This window comes from Oxyura jamaicensis, chromosome 12 (genome assembly GCF_011077185.1).
Source record: "Oxyura jamaicensis isolate SHBP4307 breed ruddy duck chromosome 12, BPBGC_Ojam_1.0, whole genome shotgun sequence".
Taxonomy (NCBI): domain Eukaryota; kingdom Metazoa; phylum Chordata; class Aves; order Anseriformes; family Anatidae; genus Oxyura; species Oxyura jamaicensis.
Genome location: NC_048904.1, coordinates 15,090,616 through 15,112,754, shown reverse-complemented (window position 1 = coordinate 15,112,754; position 22,139 = coordinate 15,090,616). Strand labels below are relative to the sequence as shown.

General features: G+C 41.4%; 1 long non-coding RNA gene across 1 annotated transcript; it reads left to right on the top strand.

The window, feature by feature from the left end:
* The first annotated feature begins 1,023 nt into the window (after positions 1-1,023).
* Positions 1,024-21,853, top strand: LOC118173466. Its single transcript, XR_004754214.1, has 9 exons — positions 1,024-1,112; positions 5,357-5,485; positions 8,704-10,231; positions 11,227-11,346; positions 15,812-15,946; positions 17,373-17,475; positions 18,569-18,641; positions 18,951-19,200; positions 20,941-21,853. It is a non-coding gene; the product is annotated as an uncharacterized LOC118173466 (long non-coding RNA).
* The last annotated feature ends 286 nt before the right edge of the window (positions 21,854-22,139 follow it).

Genomic DNA, 22,139 nt, shown 5'->3' with positions numbered 1-22,139 from the left:
GCAATACAAACTGAACTTATCTGAATTTGGATTTCTTGGTTCTGATTTAAATCACAATTAACTAAACTGATTTAAATCAAAGTGATATAAATTGGTCCATCCTGCTTTGAAACAAATTAAGGATCTGCCTTGAAAACATGCTTATTTCACTGTTCTGACTCAGTGGGTTCTCAGTATTGCTCAATTCTTAATAAATCACAGCAAGTGATGGAATTCTTATTTATTGCAACAGTCTCAATATCTGAATTTTAGGCCACTGAAGAATAGATTAACATTTATAATTGCTAGGTTGATCAGTAATGCAAATTTAAAAAGGGGATTTCAAAACAAATTAACCTTTGCAACATGTCATGTGGAGACAGACAGACAGTGAAATCACTGAAAAGGCTCCCCTTCTTGAAGTGATTTGCCACAAATCAGCAGATCCCCCTTGCTGCTTTACTGTTCTGCAGCTGGAAGCCTCTGGAGTCTAACTGTCCAAAAAATAAACTCTGATAACAGACAGAACAACATGGACTGTTTGAGCCTGAGAGCCTGACAAGTAACTTCACTGGCGATCGTTGCTTTGAGGCTCTCCAGGCAAACTTGAGTATTTTGGGACTAAGACTAGAATTTTTAAGCTAAGGCCAATAGGGTATATCTATAATTAGATGCATGCAGGCTCCGACTTATTAATTGAGGTTTGTACTTCGCTATATCTATACTTAACTTTTAATAAGACATTGCTATAAAACATTCAGTGGAAAAAAAATGTCTTCTGTCCCCATTTGTTCTGTCTAAAATCTGCTGGTCTCACATTTTGCTTCAGTGCTCCGTTGATTTTGATGCCACCATGTAAAACCTGAGGAGGTCCAAGGCTGCTCTGCTCCTTCCACATCCAGACACGCACAGAGGAGGAAGACACTGTCAAATACAAGCAAATGTTGCATCCCGTGGAGGGATGTGTGGGGCAATCTAAGGCTGGGCAGCCATGGAAGGAAAATTGGAATTGCCTGTCAGAGCAAACAGCTTTGGTCTCTTCTCTTGCAGGTATGTCGCCTCATGGGAAGCTCAAATGACACAGCTGATGAGGATTTCAAACTCACCATGCAACCCAAGGAACAGAACACAAGGTAATTGTGCTCTCTACATAAGCATGTATGGTTCATTCTACTACCATGTTCTATGGGCTCCTGGAAAGTTGCTGTTTTCACATTAGCTGTGCTCTGCCCAAAGTTTCAGTCCCTATTGAATACCTTCAGTGTGAATCAATGATGAGTGAAGGGGAATGGTGAAGAAGTATTTCCTGTTTCTCATATTTTAACTGTGCTCCTATGGTCCTTACCAGAACTGAGTAGTGTTAAACTGATATGGACATGACCCATTAGTCTCACCCTGTGGAAAATGTTGGATTATGCAGATACTTATGAACACGCTTTGTGCAACAGTACAGCTGTTGTGTAACTTGTCTTACTTTGATGAGTGGACTGACACGGGGGGAAAACTGGTGGCATTATCTCCTGATCCCAGGGCTCCAGGAGGAGACAGTTAGGGAACCAAGAGTGGTACTAAAAGCTTCCTCTGAACAGAATACTTTTTTTTTTTTTTTTTTCCTAAACAAAACTAAACCAAAACTAAAACTAAAATAATCTAAACTAAGCAAATGAGAATAAACACAGAACTGTGTTGAGTGTTGTCATTGCAGCCCACAGTGAATGTCATTTTGGTTAATGGGAAAGCAAATCCAGGGAGGATCTTAAAGCTATCTAAACCTGAGCAGTGGGAATGCAAAATGTTTTCTGTGTGGTAAAACACAGACGAACAACCAACTTCCCGAAGCTATGTAGCAGGGTGCAGATGGCACTTGTTGATGCTCAGCAGTCACAGCATGCAAGGTGGGGACAGACCTTCTCTTCCTGCTGGGGCTGTATGAATTGGTCTTGATTTTTTTCAGCCTAAAGGCAGCAAAAAGTGGTTGGTAGGTGAAGAAGTGCTGACGTGGCAGTATTGATAAGGCTACAGAATAGTCAGCCAAATACTTGGAATTTTTTCCAAAAGATTTGGCAGACAATACTGGGCTGCAGTTCCTACCCAGGGGGGGAAAAAAAAAAAAAAAAAAAAAAAAGTACCTGTCTGCCTCATTCAGTAGATGTTTGCAGCTACTGGTAATGTTGTTGGCAATAGGAGCCTGTTAATAGACAAAGTGATTCCTCTTCCAATGCATGCAAAGATTGTGCAACGTCCATAGATATTTAGTTAAACACGTCCTGCTTTGCATACCTCATTTTTCTCATTTAAATAAACTGCAGTTTGCTCAGGAACCTCTCCCTTTCCTCATGTTATATTCTTTGCTGAATACTTCTCCCCACTAAAGAGAATGAAGCATTATTGCTTATTGATTCTTTCCAAAATCAAACTTATTTAGTCCAGTTAGCCTTTCTGATCTGTCTTATTACCGATATTTATACAGATGTTCTGGCAAAACTGAATTTATTGCAATGTTCATTGGACTGACTGAGGTTATTTGTAATGTGGTTGGATGGCTATTTATTAGACTTGTCAGAGTATATATTTAACACATCTGTAGCTGTCTAGCTGGGATTATGACATAAAGCAGTATTTATTATATATAATTCAACAAATGCTACAGGAAGAATAATTTTTAAGAAAGATGCAGCTAGCAGAGTAATGAAAGCACAAAGAACAAGAAATGTAGTGTTAAACAGCAATTCCCAGCCGGGCTGAGGGAGGGGAATATTGAGGATGTGAGGAAGTCCAGGTGCAGATTTCAAGCTTTTTAAAGTGCACCAGCACTCTGTTGAACAGCTGACCTTTCCCTCATGAAATGGACATTTTTCATTTAGGAAAGGAAATGAGAATCTTCTTCTTTGATTTCTGCACTGATTAAATAGAGTTAAAAAGTTCTGTGGGACCATTTTCTGTAGGAAACTATTTCATAACAATCAAGCATTGCACAGACAGGTGTTACTTTGACATTTTTAATGTTTCATGTTAAGGTGGTATTGACTCTTGTATTTCATTATGATGAGTTTAAATTACTTTTTTTTTTTAATATCAGTGTTTTATAATTTATATAAATTTGTAATTTATATCAGTGTTTTCTAATTTCTTATTTAGGTGTTTCACTGTTTTACAAGCATGATGCTTTTTTGCACCATCAGGCCAAAATGTTTTAGTTTATCTTAACATTTGAGATGTTTTGTTTTAACTACCGTTTAGGTCAGAAAATAAATACAAATGTTGAACTTCCAATGAATACATCTGGATATGGCTTGCTTTCAGGGAAGATGAGATTGTAAGGGCACAGATTTCCCAAAGAATTACAAATTTACTTTAAAAATAATTTACTATAATCTTCAGAAAATGCAAATTCCTTAGAAAAACAAATCCCTAGCTTTTGTATACAGATGATCTTGAAATATTTCATTGAAAAAGTTTGTCGAGTTACTTCTGGGGAACAGATAGAGCCATTTCTGTGGAAGGATGTGGAGGAGAGAGGAAATGAGGCCACTGGCAGACCTTGCAGGTGTGAGGGACTTTCCATTTTTCATGGAGGTGCAGCAGGGGAAGGAGGGAGCATGGGGTGAAAGGAGTTGTCCTCCTTTTTCTCATGCCTCTTTTTTGCCTTTTCTCATGGCAAAAGAGCACATTTTCAGGCAACGTCACTGCTGAAAGGAAGCAGTAGGCTACATCCTAGCTTTCAATTCCCCAGATTAATTCAAGTTGTCCAACCCAAGTCCCATGGGATCACCTTCCCTGCACATGCACTTCATGGGACATGGTTATAAGCAGTGACTGTGCCTGCTGGGGACCAATAAATATATATTTATCCATTCCTTCTTTCAGGAAAAAAAAAAATAAAGAGATGAAATACTCCAGTCTTTACATGCTAGAGCACGGAATGGTTTAGGATGAGACATGGGAGGGCATGGGGGAAAACTCCTTGCCCAGATCACACCCATGGACTGCAAAGAGTTTAAATAATGATTTTTGAAAATGAGCTTGGCCACCAGCTAAATTCAAGCTAACACCAGTGGGGAAACTACAGCAGGTAATTCCAAGAGACCATACGTTTTCTTAAATTCATTAGAAGCCTGTGGAGAGTTAAAGTGAACATAACTGAAAATAATTACATAGGAATTATGGAGTTCAAGTAGAATGAGTTAGTCTGCTCAAACAAAACTTCAGGAGAGATGAATTAGAGTGGATTATTAGCATATTCCACTTTTTCAAGACTTTTTTCAAGGAAGGAAAAACAGAATTATGTAAAGGAGCTGAAGGTTCATGTTTCCATAATAGCTGTATCTGCACTATCCTACCTGAAAAAAATAATTATCTGCAGGTGGTGTTGCTGTTGAATATTTTGGATTTCTTAGCTATCTTATTTTTCCCCTGTAACCAGCTTTTTTGAGTATGAATATTAACCCACAATCCTCTTTTAGCTAAAACTTCCTTTGGCTGCATCACGCCTGGGTGGGGGCTCTTACAGGGAGCAAACAAGAGCAAATAAAAATGATTAGAAACATGCTTGCTATAATTCATTTTTATTTGAGCTCATTCATTCTAATTGTTCTCCTGAGGCTCGATCCAGAGCGTAGTGAAGCCCAAAGGGGCTCGCTGGGCTTTGAGTCAGGTTTTTGGGTCACCTCTGCATGGTGAGGGGAGAATAATGAGCAGCACACCACGTGGTGCCAGCTCCTTGGGCCTGACCCTGATGACAGCAGTAAGGATTTGGCCACTGATTTCACTAAATGCAGGCTCATGGCTGGAGGAGGGCATCGCCAGTCACTCCTGCAGCAAAAGGCAATCACAGACCTTAATGCTCAGCAGGCTAGGGTGTGTGTCCCAGTAATGCAGCTGACCATGCCCTGGTTAACAGGGGCACACTGTGCCCCGGTGCTCTCCCTGTAGAGTTAGCTGTTTTCTAGATGACAGTGGTCAAAGAAGTTGTGGAAGTCACTGCAGGGACTTGGTGTGATTATAAATATGTTTCTATATGCAATTAAGAGTGCTGCAATGGATGGTTTGTACTTTCCTCTGATATAAATAGGCTGGGATTAATTATGTGTTTTACATACAGAACTATGTATATTAAAAACTCTCTGGAGTGAACTTTAATTCTTCTTTTACTTTTCCTTAATTGAATTCTTTAAGCCAATTCAAAAAGTTTGGTTTTGTACACATAAGTTTCATTCACTTCTCCCTAGATGTGGCATCAGAGGGAGAAATGAGATTCAGGGACCCTGGCCTTTTTGGTGTGACCTTGCTGTGGCCCTTTACTCTCCTACCAAGCTTTGCCCTGCCTTGTTAAATTTAAAACTTATACAAAGTGGTTGTCTTCTGTTATCTTTTTTAGACACCAGCACTGTGTGATCTGAGACCAAGGTGAGTCTGGACAGCACCAGAGTGATCATGATAAAGGTTTGGGAATTAAAGTGCGCCTCCCAAACTCGTTCATTTCCACAGTGGCAGAAACTGGTCTCTGGTGAGCTACCCGATTTTATAACTTAACATCTCCATGGGTACCCTTTCCTGGTGTCCATTGCTTTTTCCATGCATTGAACTTTATCAGTGTCACAAGTTAAAGCCCAGAAACAAAAGAGTTAATATAAAGCATGTTTCTCTTACCTACTTTCCAAAGAAGCAAGCCTTCCTGTATAAATTCCCTTGCCATTAATCTAATAGAGCTCTACTTTGTTTGTAATTTACTACACCCTTCAATAAGCATTGTAATATTTGTGCAGGGCAAGTATATAAATCATTGTTGCCCTTCTCTACTTTTTTACTTATCTGGTTCTTTCAAGGTCACTAACCTACCTTATAGCTTTCATCTGGTTTAAATATTCTGCTATTACCTTTTACACCTCACTTCCTAGTCCATGCCCATTTAGATATCTGCAGCTGCTTCTTCTCTAATAGCTATTGATCCATGTCTCCTTGCTAAAGGTTACCAACTTCATCAGAAGTAATGATATAAATTAAATCTGTTAAGATTCATTCACATCTTTTTTGCTGATTAGAAAGTGGTGGCTGTTCTCTGATTTTGGTGTTACTAACCAACTTTGCTGCCTAGGATATCTGAAACAGAAAAATTATCTTTAGTAAAATGTCTCCATTTTGACAGATGTAGACATCCAGCCCCCAGGTCATGCAGAAAGGTTAATCAATCCCTACTGACCTTCAAGAGCCTGAAATGTAGCTGGATAAGGCCCCAATCCAGCAAAGCACTTAAGGATATCCTTAAGTAAACATGTGATCGGTCCTGGTTTTAGCATGATTTGGCAAGAAATGCCTTTCCGAATAGAGCATCTCGGAGGATGCTGCTTCTCGGAAGGGCTGTGCAAGACCAGGCTCTACCAGTAGACTATGGAAGAGGAGACTATGAGGGAAGGGAGCCTGACACACGGCCATGCCAGCTGCAGGCCATGGTGGGGCACTCGCTCCTCCCTGTGTGATGGGTATCTCCGTGGCTCTGCTGTGGATGGCCTCCATGGAACAAAGCTGGGACTGTTATCAGTGCAGCATGAAAGAAACAGGGCTGGAAGAGACCCGAGGAGATCATCTCATCTGACCCTACACAAACCATTCCTGACACTTGTTTGTTTAATGTGTTTCTCTAACCCTGCCAGCAGCAGTGAGCCCCCAGCCTCCCCAAGTGCCCAATGATCCTTGCAGCAGGGAAGTTTTTATAGTGCTGAACTTGTCTCCCCTGTTGTGTTTGAGCCCATTATTTTTTGTGCTTTCCCCATGGATGAGGGCCACAATTTATTGCCTCCCTCTTCGCAGAAGCCTTTTACATAATTGAAGACTGTTGTTATGTCTCCTCTCCGCCTTCCCTGCTCTAGACTAAATAGCCCAGATAGGAGGATGAAAGCTGGAATGGGGTGTCAGGGAAATGGGGTTAGAGGAGGAAATCACAAAGGGATTAGTCCTGCTTCCTGTCCGTATAGAAATGGATGTTTCCTTCTGAACTATGGGGGTGTGGAGGGAGAGACATGGTTGTCTGTGCTGGTGATTCACTACCGCAGCTCCCAGACCTGGGGCAGACTGATGGGATGCTGCCTCACAGCCTAGGGAAGAGGGGCTTGGGCTGGTCTCTGCTGAGCTGTGATGCTCCTTTCCAACCAGTGGGCTTGGGAAATAAGTTTAAAATTTTGTATAGCGATGAGGAACAAACCCAACTCATGGGTCGGCCCTACCACAATATACCTGGTTGTGCTTCTGCGCATCACAAGAGCCATTTTTAGGTGCTGTGTTACACAGACAGATAACATAGCATGGTAACACCATCACACTGCAGCAGCATCCCAGTAGCCCCACCACAAGCCCTGCAAGGGACCCGCAGCCCTCTTCTGTGATGGCCAAAAGGGCTCGGGCCAGGAGCGCGGCCTTCACCATGGCTCTGTGTCCTGCTGGTGCATGGGACAGGAGGCCGCCCGCCACACACGCTGCCTACATGTGTTTCACAACTTGATTGCTGTTCATAAAACCAGCACGTGGAACAGGAAAACGCTGTCTGATCCAAAACGCCTCGGGGTGCATTATGTCAATGTCACATACATTAGGAAAGTACAGCGAGGGCGCCGAGTGGCTTCTTGTGTTGCGAGCGTTTCTCTGTTATTCACGTCTGCTGTCAGAGCTGTAGCACGTACACAGCTTTGGCTTTGTGGCTGTCATAACCTGCAGGAAACAAAAATAGCTCCCAGCCTGGAGATTTCCAAAAGCACAAGGTGGAGGGATAAAGTAGGGAAAAAATGGCTCTAAACCACTTAACAGTCATGAGCAGCTTTCAGTGCCACCCTTTGTTCAAAGCACACCAAGAACAGTCCCTAGACTCCTGGCTATGTTGGATCACAGGTTTCTTTATATCAGAAAAAGGCTTGCCTTGAAGAAAACCAAAAATTAGAGGCTGTTTGAGAGTAGCAGAGAAGTACTTTGCATTGCCAGCACATTGCTGGTGAGCTCCAGCACCCCTAGCCCCTCTCCAGCTCACCCACTTGCTCATCTCTGCAGATGTTAAGACTTTCCAGTTAACTTCACAGTAAAAAAGCATGATAAATTACAATACTTTTTTTTTTTTTTTTTTTTTTTTTTTTTTTAAGCTTTCCTCTACCCCCCTTCCTTCCCAGTGTGACTTGGAGAAGACATTTATATTTCTGAATTAAAACCACATTTGCCCAAGGCCGGGAAGGGAGAAGGCAAGGGCAGAAGGGAGAGAAACCCTTTTGTTCTCCTCCTGGTGGTTCCCCCTCACCTGCCAGGGCCAAGTTCCAAAATAATGCTGAACAGCTGAGGTTAGCCAGGGACATCTAATCCCGGAAAGCTGGCTCTGAAATCCTGCACCAGTACAAGGTGCTCGTGTTTCATCAAGAGCCATTCACCTGTGATTCCCCCAAACCTCTGAAGAAGTGTGAGAATACGTACAGGTATGTGCTTATTTAACTGGAAAAAAAATACAAATTTCTTTTTAAGAATCAGGCACAAATGGCACCAACCACAGTGTCAATGTTCATGTTTTTAAAGGTACACATGCTCAGGAACTGTGCTGCAGACATACTAGGGTCATCTGAGTGTACCCTGAGCAGCTATGTCTATAGGATGTACCAGAATTGTTATTCTCAGACAAAGAAGAGTTGAACCCTAGCTGTGCAAATGGGGTTTAAAGTGTTTTGCAGTTTGCTGCAATGCCCTGTTTGCTTCTAGAGCAGGTATGAAGATCACCCTGGCACCACAACGCAGAAAAACATCTCAGGGTTCAGCACACCCTGGGGGCGAATGTGGCAGCAACAAGGGAAACACACCTTCCCAGGTATGAACGGGGACCAAAAGGACATGTTCAGTAAAATTGTTGCTGTTTTCCTTGTTTGGAGTCAATCAGTAGTGATAACACGCATTCTTCTCAGGGGAACTTTTAATTTTTCCAAACAGACTTCCCCAGGTTGCCTCGTGTATTCCTGACTCACAGCTTAAACTCCCCATCAGCTCCACTGCACCCTTTGCCAGCAAGCAAATTTCCAGCAGCCTGGTTTGTTGCTGTTTGCTCTAAGAACATAAACTTTTTATTAAGGGAAAAAAAAAAAAAAGGAAGGAAAAAAACATTTTTGTTGTTTAGCCACTTGAACGTGAACACTGAAAATATTATTTGTATGTGACAAAGGAAATATTTGCCTTAAATTATCTCATCTTACTAATTGGTTACAATGGAGCGACTTGTATGTATGCAGTAAAAAAGCACCCAGTCCCTCTGCTTGAATTAGGGCTTCACAATTTTAGTATAAACACTCCCAAGGGAGAAAACAAAGAAAAGTTGCCAGGCGTTTAGGGCTGCCTGTGCCATGGAGTCATCATAGACTCCACAAGGACATCACTTGGGTGTCTAAAAAGAATAGGTCCTGAAAAATTTAGAAGCTTCTGTAGAAGGTGAAACTTTAGAGAATATTAAGAGTTTTTAAATGATATAAAAGTGAAAAAAAAAAAAAACACCTGGGAAATATTTTTTCAAGTCATTACATAAAAGATATAGCTAATTCCTGTTGTTCAATGTCAACATCATTGAGGGCATGCTAATGTGAAAAGTGCTATTTATCGATGAAAAGTAAAAGTATAAATCCAGTCTGAATTTAAATCAGAAGAGGAAAATGATTAATATAAAGGATTACAGTGCTACAGTGTAATTCCCTTGAGATGCAAAAACATTTCATGTTTAAAAGTGACTTGAATATAGTAATCTTCAAATATTCATGGCTGAAAAAGTTTCCTAAATGCAGCCTCCAAAATAGGTGTCACGAGACAGCGATTATGCCCCGAGCTCATTTCAAAACCATGGCAAGTAATGTTTTTAATAAACATGGTGTGTTATTGACAGAAATGGAAGAGGGGGAAAAAAATCCTCTGGGTCTGCATGTCAAGAATGGAGAAAAAGAGGGAGGAAAAGTTAAAGCTGGAAGAGTGGAAAAGCTGGCTGGGAGGAACAAGCCCGTTTGCTGCTCAGCGCCCTGCCCATGCAGGCTGAGTGGTTGTGACCTGCTCCTCCACGACGTGGGCAGCTGTGCTCCCTGCTGCTGAAGGAGGTTGGGAACCTGCTTCGATCTCTGTTCTTCTGCAGCCCCGTTCCTGACACTGTGCCAAGGTGGGAACGCCTCTGAGTTGAGGCTGTGGGACTGCACTCATCCTGCCAAGTGCCTGGCTGGCTTGTCCCGTGGCAAGAGGGAAGTCTCCATCGGGCCGAAGTGTGAGTAACGCACCAGCCCCATGTGGGAACCTGCATAAAGTGGTGCAGAAGGTGTTTGGTGTTAATTCAGCTCTCAGCAGTCTGGGTTACAGCGACCTGCAAAGGCCCTGCTGGTGTGGCTGAGGCAGGGATGGACGGGGACATAAGGGAGAGGCAGGGAACTGGGGATGAAATGGGTTGTTCGTGCAGTTACTGCTTGAGGGCTGAGTGACACCTGTTCCTCCTGCTGTGCCCCCAGGCTACAGACTTTATCATCTCTACTTGCAGACATCCTTCTTTCCTCCCAGGTTCCTGCTACCTTTTTATTTTCCCTCAAATTGTCCAATTGATTAGCATAATTCAGTTAAATTCAGTAATTGTTTTCTGCTTGCACGTACCTTTGAAGTTATCTAGCAGACATGCCAGAAGCTGCTCTGATTTCCCTACCATATCAAATGAAAATTAAATAATAATAATAATAACAAATTAATGTGAAGATAATATCACTCCTTACAGACTCACATCACTTGTATCACTTAGCCCTGAGTGCCAAAACCCATTTCTCACTGCCTCAGCCCCCTCCTGTCACTGCGAAGCCAAGGCCGGTGGGATGGCGGCTGGGCCACCCCGGAGCTCTGCCACCTTTTGGAGGACAAACCATCCATCTCCCTGGGGCAGGCTTTGCTTTCACCTCTGCTCTGCAAAATTCTGTCCCTGAGTAGTTTTACGATGGCAACCTCAGCTAACTCTCTTGTCTTGGCAGTGGCACCATCCTAAGGCTCAGCTCTGCCATTTGTTGCCATTGAGGTGGTTTGCAGGAGATGCCAAGCAGCAGCACTGATTTTTGTATGGACTCTAATTACATTTTGCTAAAATATCAGCAGGGTCCATTCAAATGCAGTGCTGATTTGACTGAGGGAATTGCAGGTGCTGCAGCATGAAAACAAACTGCAAAGTAGTTGCTCCATCATTCAGCTCGAGTCCAGCTTTTCAGACCTATTTTTCCCTCTTCACAGGGCATCTGTCAGGATTCCCACTCTGGAAAAGAAGATCAGAGCAAACGGGGACTGAGGAGAATAAAAGCTGACCCAAACCTTTGACCCAAACTTAACATAAAGCCAAATGAAACCTTAGAGGTTTGTAAATGTTCATGAAACACTTCCACCTCCTGCCCACCCGCCCCTTAACTTTTGTTTCTTTATACTTCTGTTCTTACTATTTCTAATTGAAAGTCTAATGTAAAGCCCCAGTACATTAATGAAAAGACTTTCAGAGATTTTAGTGACTTTTGATTCCAACCTCCCAAAGAAAGGAAATCATTTCTTTAATCAAAAACTTTTTAAACTTAAGAGAAGACAAAACCTGAGGAGAGATGGAAAAGCAGAGGCCAAATGCAATTTTCTAGCACGTGTTCTTGGTACGAACCATGCCCAGGAGACTGATATGGACATTGTTACTCACAACAAAAATTGCTGTATAGAAACAGAGAATTGCTGAGCTAACACTGGACAGATTTAATAAGCTATAATGTCTGTTTGCAACAACTAGAAAGCTTGCTATTATTTACTGTTAACTTGTGCTGTAGAAGAATAGCACGGGTAATCAACTGGCATTTATGACCTGAAGTTTGCATATATATGTGAGAAACTGAGTCTTTTCCTTTACACCAAAATCACAAGAAAGTGCCAATTATATGAAAACCTCATTAGGAAAATAACTCCCTGCTACTGATAGAGTTTTTAACTTCCTAAGTGACTTCTGTCTGAAGGGGGTAGAAATGTGATAGTTTATAGGGCTTAATAAAACCTGAGCTTCCCTGAGCTATGCATTTGATGGTCAGGATAAGAGAGTTCTTGTCTGAGATCTGTTCACGGATGAGAGAATCGAGGAAGGTTTGTGAAACCAGCTCAAATAGAAATTAAGTTGTGGCTTTTTGGGGGTGATTGTTATGCTGTTATTTGGTGATGTGGCCGTAGTGACTGTTCCTATGGATTTGTGTTGCTGGTTCAGAGTTTGGTCTCCTGTAAAGTATTAACCTGCCTGGAGCTCCTATTTGCACATACAAATTGTGTGTTTTGTGTGCACAGACTGGTATGGCCGCATATTTTACTTGCGAATACATGCACAGCTTATCTAGAGAGTTATTTCCCAATATTTGTGTAACAGACACAGTTTTGATTTTCACAGTCACCGGGCATATGCACATGAACAGCGTGTGCTCCATAGGCAATTACTCTGCCTTAATGGAAAACGCAGATGTGGGAAATGGTCCTGGGAAGACTTTGCTCATAAGCTGCTACTGCTTGTTTGTAACGATGCTGTGAATTAGTGTTATTTTATTATTATCATTTATACATTAATTTTATGCAGCTTTTTTATTTTTTATTTTCTTGTAATTCTCACCCATTTTTTTATTTTATTTTATTTTTTATTATTTTTTTTTATGTCTCCCCATTGTCTTTTGAACTCTCTGATTAGATTTTCTGTTTCAGAGCTCCTCCAAAGTCCTCTCCAGCATCATACCTGGGCTGCCTGGTCTCTGCCAGCAGCACACATGCTGTCTCTCCTGAAGCACCTGAAAATAGTGACAACATCTCCTCACTGGGGGACGTCATGGTGAGATGCTGAGAGGTTTGCTGCTTTCACAGTTTTAGCTGGTTTGTCTTTGGATGCTTGGTTAGTTCCAGCCATGCACCAAGCACTGCTCAGCTCCTAAAAGGAAATACAGAGCTTGACCCAAGGTGCTGGCTGAGGTCTGCAGTGGGGGGAGGAATCCTACTGACAGAGAGTTCAGGGACAGAAGAATTTATCCTGTTTGCTCTTGTCATTCAAAATTAGAAGTGGGAAAATTCTTTGCGTTGGCCCAGTGACAATCAGTTTTGGCTGTCAGAACTGTTAAAAATCTCGTGTTTTTCTGCCTGCTCACTTGGATCCACTTTTTCATTGGCTGCAGTGGCTCAGCTAGTGTGGGTTTTTTCAGTAAATGTTTGATCTATTTGTTTCTAGAAATCTTGCAGGGCGTGAATTACTGGAAATTAAGCAAAATGTACCAGACACAAACTCAATGCATTCTTTGCAGCTCAAAGGGGACTCATTTGTCCCTTTTCTCCTTTTAGACATTTCCTCTTTTCTTTCTGGCCTGCTCATATTATTTACTTCATGGGCCATTTGTTATCTGATTTTTGGCAAAATATAAGGGAAATCTTCCTGACAGTGAACAGGAAAGAGATGTCTTAAGGGAACAACAACAGTTTCTTTTCTTGGGAGAGCTGGAAAATGAGATGAGCTCCAATGTTGTCTTTGCTGAGACAAAATTAGGGGACTGCAGTGTGCTTTGTTGGACCCAGCTGTACAGCTGGTGAGGCTTGACCAGCTGGGCTGTTGGTTCATTTTTTCGTTGGGGTGTGTTAAAGTTGATATTTCTCCCTGGAAATCTTGCCTTCCTTCTGTGATGGACGGAGATACCATCCTAGGTAAGCTGAGGTCCAGGTGTGTGGCTCCATGGAGGTTGTGGGTCTTCTCTGCTCAGGGTGTGAACATCTTTGTAGCTGTAAGCATCCCACATGAATAGTAAAATGAGCAACCATCTCTCCTGAGTCCTCGGCTTCCTCAGCACAGCTGAAACGGGCCCAGACCCAATCTGGTCTCAGTAAACTTTTCACTTTTGCAGCTTCTCCAAAGGATTGGCTTTGCTCTGGGATTGCCCTGACATTCAGCTGCTCTGTGGCTGTTGGTTTGCTCTCTTTATTCTCTCCAGCTGAAAGTTTATAGCTGGGCTGCACAAGCTTGTCCTACCTTTGGAGCAAGCTCAAGCCAAGGCAGCTCTAGATGCAGCTTGCAGCCTGCCAGAGAGGCTCCCTGGCAGCTCTCCGACAAGCCTGTTATTACAAGTTCACCCCAACCGGCAACTCTGGCAAACTCAAAATAATTTGCATGAAGTTCATGTTAGTTCAACACGAGCTCTCTCTGTGCCAGCAGTTCAGTAGCTGCTTCACACCACTTGAAGCTCAGTTGAAAAATTTGAGCACACCTACTGTGCAGCCTCTCTGGGAAAGTCTGGAAGGGGGGGCAAGCATTTATTTTTCACAAATATCACAGTGCCAGTGAGTTTTATAATGTCTTCTGAAAGGTTTGAGGATTTTAAGTTCTACTGTGCAGCTGCTTTCTCTGCATGATGTAACAACATCTAGACTAACTTCCAAAAGCAGCATAGGTCATAGAAAAAGTAGGTTTATATAAGAATATTCTTTTCCACTCACTAATTCAGTGAGGTCTTACGCCAACTGCATTAAAACAAATGTTTATAAAGCCTTTATTTTAAAACAGTTTCTGATGCTTTGACTGTATATATTAAAACACAGCCTGTTCAAAATACTTACTTCCATGAAAGCACTCCGTGCATTATAGCTTCTGTAAGATCTTCAGCTGGTACTGAGGCCTTGCAGAGCTGACGACGTTCATGCTAAACAGATTTTGCATCTTTGTTCCTTAAGTTTGTCAAAAAGTCTTTTTGCTCAAAAAAAAAAAAAAAAAAAAAGAAAAACAAAGAAGAGGTTTTGTTGAAAAAAAATATAATTTGATTTCTTTTTTGATCTGGAAATTTGAGTAATTTTCATTGGTTTTTTTAAATGAATGTTATTTTGCAAATATTAACAAATATAGCTAACATTTTCCTTCCTCTCCTGACATTATAGGAAATGGGGATTAATTATCATCTCATAACTTGTGTTGGGTGAAGGCTTTGTACTCTGTACTCTGGGCTGTAGATATGAGCCAGCCCCAATGTTCAGTTAGATCTGCAGCAGGGCCATGACTTCCACAGCTCTCCCAAAATTTCTGCAGAGCAATGGGTAGAGCCCTGCGCAATGACCTGGTCTGGTGCCTGTTTGCACCGTGCCTCGAGATGTTCCCCAGCCATTGGAGCAAGGGTTGCAAAGAGGAAGAAAAACTCCTCCCTGGAGCTGTGGGGAAGGGCTGGTGGCTTTGAGGGATGGCCATGGGAAGGGTCCGTGGGAAGGGTGGAGGTGGGAGATGCGGAGCGAGGCTGGGTGCTGGCCAGCCCCAGGAATGGGAGGCATGTCCGCGGTGGGAGGCAGCGCTCACGGGGTTCCCAGCTCTCCACATTGAGCATTGTTTGGAACAAACGTAGATGCTGTATATGAATGTAAAGCTTAATTTGTGGTTTTTACACCCACTACATTTCTTGGAGTTGACATTTTATGGAATTTTAGGGCTTTTTATCTCCAGGCTGTTTCCTTTGTTTTTTTCTTTTCTTGTTCATTTTACCAAAACTAATAGCCCATGTTCTTTTCACCTTCATAACAAAGGAGTATGTAATCAAATTGATCCATGTGCTAGTCAAAGCAGCTGTGTATGCTGTTCTCTGCTTAAAGGTGCATAAACTTGGGGGGCAGCGGGGGCAGAGGCTGGGTTGGTGTAACATGGTCCAGCTGCACTGTAACATTGCTTGGGTGGATGCTGAGAAATCCAGAGGAATTCCCTGGGAAAATGAGGAGATGGGCAAATAAAATGCTTCACCCATTGTTCCACTTTGTGCCTAACACAAGGACAAAGTGGCTTTATTTATTTATTTTCTTCCAGAAATGCCTCAGACCAGCTGTGACTGAAAGGCACCCAGGCTGTTGCTTGCTCCTTGTTCCCAAAATGTGCCAGGCAATTTCCAGGTGGAAGATAATAGCTGAAGAGGCACAGGAGAGAGCAGGAGGGGAACTTGAGGTGGCAGGCACTTAGTGTAAGGGCAATCTCATTCACTTTAAAACTTCAGACCTTTCTGATGACTTTATAGCATAAAAGCATCTTTCTGATTTCTTAGGAGTACTGAAAAGCTCCTCGCTCTTCCCACTCTGTTGCAGAATATACTGCATAAAGTTTTGTGTAAGGCTTTCACATGAGGCATGTAGTGTCAACCTCAAAAAATTATTTTCTCTGAAGATGAAAAAAAGGTGGGGCAGTCACACGTTTGCTTGGACTTCCCAGCCAAATTGAGTAGTGACATATTTTAGTTCATGGACGAGCAAGCTGCAATGCAGGACACCCCATCCACTTGCCCTGCATGGGTCATCAGGTGTGTGGAGATGGCAGGACGGCTGTCATCTACTGCTCTGCCATCCCCAGATGTGCGGCTCTGGCTGATGCTGTGAGTCAAACCCTGATGGGTCTCTTCAGACGCTGCTGCACCCTGACCAATTACAGCCCTTTTCTCAAAATTGCCCCCTCATACTTTACCAGTAAAAATAAAGGGTTTTGGCACATGAAGCAGCAGAATCAGACAGAGCTAGCTGGAAGAAACTGGTAACAGCCCAGACTGATGTTGATAGATATTCCCCAGCCATTGGTTGAAAGTTTCTAGTCTAGTTTCAAGGGCAATTTAGTTTTCAAATATCTTTTCCATTGAACGTGTACGTGCAAAGTTGAGTAGCAGAGATAAAAGCTGGCACAAGGTGATCTGCCTAGCTGTCTGATTTTTATTGTATACCATAATTATAGTAGCATACACTTTGGACTGACAGCATTTTTCAGCAATTGGGTACTTGAGAAACATTAATCCTACTTCAGCTATTTGTGTAGACTATCACCTTGTTCCGCAGGTTAGCTGAGCCAATATTATCCTGCTTTTATAGGCAGCAAAACAGGGACAGAAGCAAAGATTAAGTGACTCACCTAAGGTCAAACAATATTGCCAAGAAAAAAAAATGGCTAAGCTTGGGGATTATTGCATCCCAGTGATGAAGAAGTGTGTGCAATATTTCAGAGAAACTAAGGTACGTGTCCCTACAATAGGTTAGGAATGATACTAGCTTGGGAAGTTGCATATTCACCAGGGCAAGGGACATTGTGATGGCATGGGATTGCAAAAGCCAGCAGGCCCCGGTGCTTATGGATGGAAATGGCCACATCCTGCAAAATGCCCCTGTGTTACTACTTGCAGAAGCCCTCGTTTTCTTAAAGCACATCTGGGGCTTCAGCAGGTGATTAATACGAGTCTAGTGGTGTGATGAGCTTCTTTGTGATTTTAGTTTATTTTGGAAGAAACTCTGTCATTAAGTATCTCTTGAAGTCTGGCAAAAAAAATGGCTGAAATTTCACATCTTTTAACAAAAAGTTATTAGTCTGTTTCCTTCAATAGCCCCATTACCCAAAGGAGATGAATATCAGTGGAATTATTTCCCGAATACAGGGAGAGGCTGCATGACGAGAGGAGCAGAAGTTGTAATGTCCATTTCGCTTACACAACAAGACTCAAGGTAAGAGCATCCCTGAACTTGAATACTGATGGTATAGTAATGTTAAGGAAGTAATTATCCCCTAGACAGCTGAGTAAATTTCAGACCAAAAGATGTTTACGTTGAAAAATGGGCTAATAATAGGGCTAATGTGTTTATACATGGGGGAAAGGAGAAGCCAGGCCTTTTGTTCCTGGGCTGTCTTCTCTTATGTTATAACTGCCACCAAAGAAAGCAACCTCCACAGAATAGATCTAATTGCTAACTAATTATGTTTCAGCAAAAATGAGCAGGGTCCCAGATTTTACTTGGCTTGGATGTTTAAAGGCAAATAATAAGTTACGTAATAAAACAACAGAATCATTAGCATTGATTTACATGTTTATTTTGCTATAAGAAATGAAATTTTTATTGGAGCTGAATTAAAGAGAGGTTTATGTGCTTGTATTCCCCATAGCCTTTTATACTCTAGCAATATAGCAATATTCATAAATCATACCAGAGTTTTCAAATTTCTTCAGGAGTGACCTAGGCAAGAAACCCTTAACAACTTGCTGAGAGACTTTAAAATTAAATTCAGCTGTAATATCATCATGACTAATTTATAGCTAGTTTGGTTGTTACAAAGATACATTTAAAGAAACTGGAGTACAGGGTGAGGATAAGATAAAACTTTGGTTTAGTATCATGTAGTTATTCCTCTAGAAAGATTTATTCAATGTTTCATTACTTTATTGAACATGGCAAAGCAGTCTGTTCCTTGACAGAGAGGAAACCTGAATTACATAATGAAATGTGTCAATACTAGACCTTCAACTGAGCAAAAAAGGGAAAATGCTAGACGTGAAATTAAGCTTTTATACAGTTATTGAAGAACCCTGTTCCCTTTGCTGTCAGAGAAATTTGTGCATGTGTGAGAACACGCATGCAGCAGCATGCACCCATGAGTACTCTATATATGTGTGCATGTATAAATATACATGTGCTCATGAATGCATAAAGACTCCACTTCAAAATTAGATTTATGGTAAAATATCATTTAATTTCTGGCACAATTTGAACTGTGTTTCTGAAATACCCAGTGTCCCTGAAGCCCACTTTTGTCCCACTGCAGCTTTTGAACTTCCTGCAAGGCTGGTTACACCAAATTGAGATTGATGACAAAGCACATTTTGAAGTTATTAAAGGTATTTGTTTTTCCTTTAATTTCTTTTACCACAGAATGAAAAGGATGAAAAATGATATTTTTTTCTCCAGTAATTATATGTCTGACTTCTCAAATTTTATGTAGGCAGAAAACTCTCTCTGAACTCTGTGTGTGTTGGCACCCAGTTCATAAGCATCTTGCTTTATACCACCCCAGCACCATCATCACCTCTTGTTTGAGACATGGGTTTTCAGGCTGTCCATGCTGGTTGACACCAGCAAATCATTTAAGGAAGGAGCTAAGCTAAAATATTTCTTGGTATATGTCTTTTTGTGCCACTTTTCTATAGGTAAGTGGATTCCTATGGTGTTGAACTTTCTAGGATATCAAGCTTCAGTAGGTGACGTTCTCTGGGACTTCTGACATTTACTGACCACTTTTTCCATCTATACCCAAGAGGCTGACCCATGACCAGTGCTCCAAACCACCAAGCCTCCCATGGTGTTCTTCATCCTGTCAACTCTCCGTGGTGACATCCTGGCAGGATGAAGCAGTCTATGGGAGAAGCAGTCTACGGGAGTAGACCCCTGCTCACGGAGGTATGCAGCCAGTGGCTGTGGATGCAATTTCTTTTTAATATGCAAGGGAAACGAGTCACAACTAAACTCATTGCATAAATCCATTGCCTGAGAGAAGCTTCGATATTTCTGTAAATTCAGCAGGGAACTTAGTCACCTTCACCTCTGGCAATGGTGAATTACCCTGCTGATGGGTGCAGTTCGGAGGCATGTACAGCTATAATGAGAACATACTGTGGTTTCCCTTAAAGTAATATAGTGCTTATTGCTGATAGTTACTGCTTTACGAAGTATTAATGTATGGTTATAGTGCAGTCATGTAGCAAAATTATAGGGGCCTAAAGGATGTTACTTAGCAACACTTGCTAATGTTGAGTTCATAATGAAGAAATGGAGTAAAAGAAATATAGAGGATATTGAAGTCATAAAATAAACTGTAGTATGACTTGAGAAAGCTGTTCTGAAAACAAAGATGTTGTCTGTTTCACTTTTTGGCATAGTGAATATGGTAGAAGAACTTGAGATCTGATTTGAAGCAACACATTTTAAATATCTAAGCGACAGAAACAAGCATTATGTGTTGCTTCTCTTTGTGCTTGTTCCATGGGAAAAGCATCAGAACTGCTGGGCTTTTGGAGAACCTCTCCCTGTCATTTCAAACCCATCCTGAGTCATTAGCTGGCCAATTAAAATAATGTCTCCTTTGCAAAGCTAGTGTTCATCAGAGTTAAGAATGAAGGCTCCTTTCTACTACATCTATTTTCCCCGTTCATTCATTTACATTACTCTCTCCACCATTAATCAAGTGTCTGTAGGCTTATCTCAAAAATAAAATAAAATAAAAAGGTAAGGCCATAAAAATAGAGAGAGACATTTCTAGTTAGAGATGAACGTTCCACATGTTGCAGATCTGCCTCAGACACTTATCTTAGTTTATCTCCACCTGTTTAAATTGGAAAACTCACAAAAATCCATCTCCCATGAGATTTCCAAGGTTTCTCGATTTCATTTGGGTCAGAGCTGCCACAAGAGATGCATTTCTCAGAGCCCTTCTGAGCTGCTGCCAGGAACAGGGAGTGCTGGGCTGTGCCACTAAAAAAAAAAAAAAATAATAAAAAATAAAAAAGGGTTTTCTTTGAAAAGTCACCAAATATTATAAGCTTTAAAAAAGATTTGGCCTAGTTCAATCTAAGATCTGATTAAAAGGGCTGCCCTGATTTATTGGTGTCAAACAAAGTATGTTTGGGTAGAACATTATTTTGTAATGGAAAAAGCATCAGTGGAAGCACTGCCTATCAGCACTGCTTAGATTGGATGAGTACTAAACCTTAAATTATAAAAGTCTAATACCGAAGAAAAGGAAGACTGCTGAAAATGCTGTAGCTAGAGGCCCATCTCTTACTCTGCCAGATAAAGGTAGCTGTGGAATCAACCTCATTAACATCACAGAATCTGCTGGTTAAATAATAGATGATATCTGCCTGCTCTGCACTTCACCCTGGCCCAGCAAAGCCAAAGGGAAGAAGTTTCTCATTCCTGGTCCACCAGAAGTATTGAGCCATGGATGTGGAACAATAGTTCGGGGAATGCTTCACAGGAGAAACTTTCTGCATATGTGAATTCAGTTAAAAAAATAATACTTTCCAGTTGGCAACACAGTTGTTTCCTGCTGTTTTTTAATGTTGCATTCTGTTTTCTTTTTTCTCCCCTCTCCCCTTTTATTTTGTCTAACTTGTTGTTCGTGCACATTCCCTTACCCAGGAATGTTCAACCAGAGCATTGCCACCAGGACAAATCTGCTGAGGACTACCAAGAGACACGTGGAAAATCAAGTGTAAATGGCCAGTGATGCAAGGGAGACAGGCACCCTGTTAATAAACCAGTCTGCAGGTGCTTGTCCCAAATAGCCAAAAAAATCATCATCCTTTTGCAAATACCACAAAAGTGACTTTTGTCCTTTAAATCTGGTTTATAACCCTTTGAGATGTCACTGAGACTATAGTCAAGATCTCTAACGGGACAAAATTATTAGCAAATATAAATTTAATTCAGGGACTTGGGAATTAAAAATGAAATGGAAAAAACAACATTGACAGGCAAACAAGAAGAAATATACTGGAATTAGCAGAGTCCTCTTCACATATGCACATGTTCTGTCTATCTTACTTGCAGGCAATCACCCTTGGTCAAAATGCTGCAGATGCTAAAAAAAAAAAAAAAAAAAAAAAAAAAAAAGATATTCCTCATTTTGTAACTTTTAGCAATGTTTATTTTAGGTTAGCAAAATCGTCTTCTGTCTTAAGATGTTTAATGATTATTTGAAAGCAACTTGATGAATAGAAAAGAGTGTACTCCCACTTGGGGCAAATGTATTTTTGGCCTGATTCATAATAATTAATCTCTGTCTAAGTGGAATGCATTAATTTCTCCTACTGGTAGGGGCTTTACTTCTGTTTCTTTTCCTAGGCTGGATGGTTCTGCTCCAGAGGCACATTTCCTGATTAAAGTGGACCGCGACCGGGTACTCAGGTTATGTCACTATTATCTAAACGATCTTTTAAAGAACACAGAGTACTTGTTCTTGCAGATATCTTGCGCTCCGCATTTAATCACGGACCTTTGTAGCTTGTTATTTCGAGAATTCAGATTACTGCAAATTAAAAGTCTCTCCGTCCTTGCCAGTGCTCAGTGACATAAAATAAATCCACATATTAAAGGAAAAGTACCTTGTCAAATTGCACTGAGTTACAAAAAGCAAAGGAAAGCAGGCTTTGCAGCAATGTGGAAACACGGTCTGCAGCACAGCTATAAAGGGAAATGTTATAATTTGCTAATATTTCCCATGTAGCCACAACTTCAGCAGGGATGCAGGCAGAGCCAGCCCGGCCTCCACAGCCCTGGCCGGAGTGCAGCTCTTCCAGCTCCTTTTTTAGTAAAATCGCTTTGTCCCCAAAGTGCTG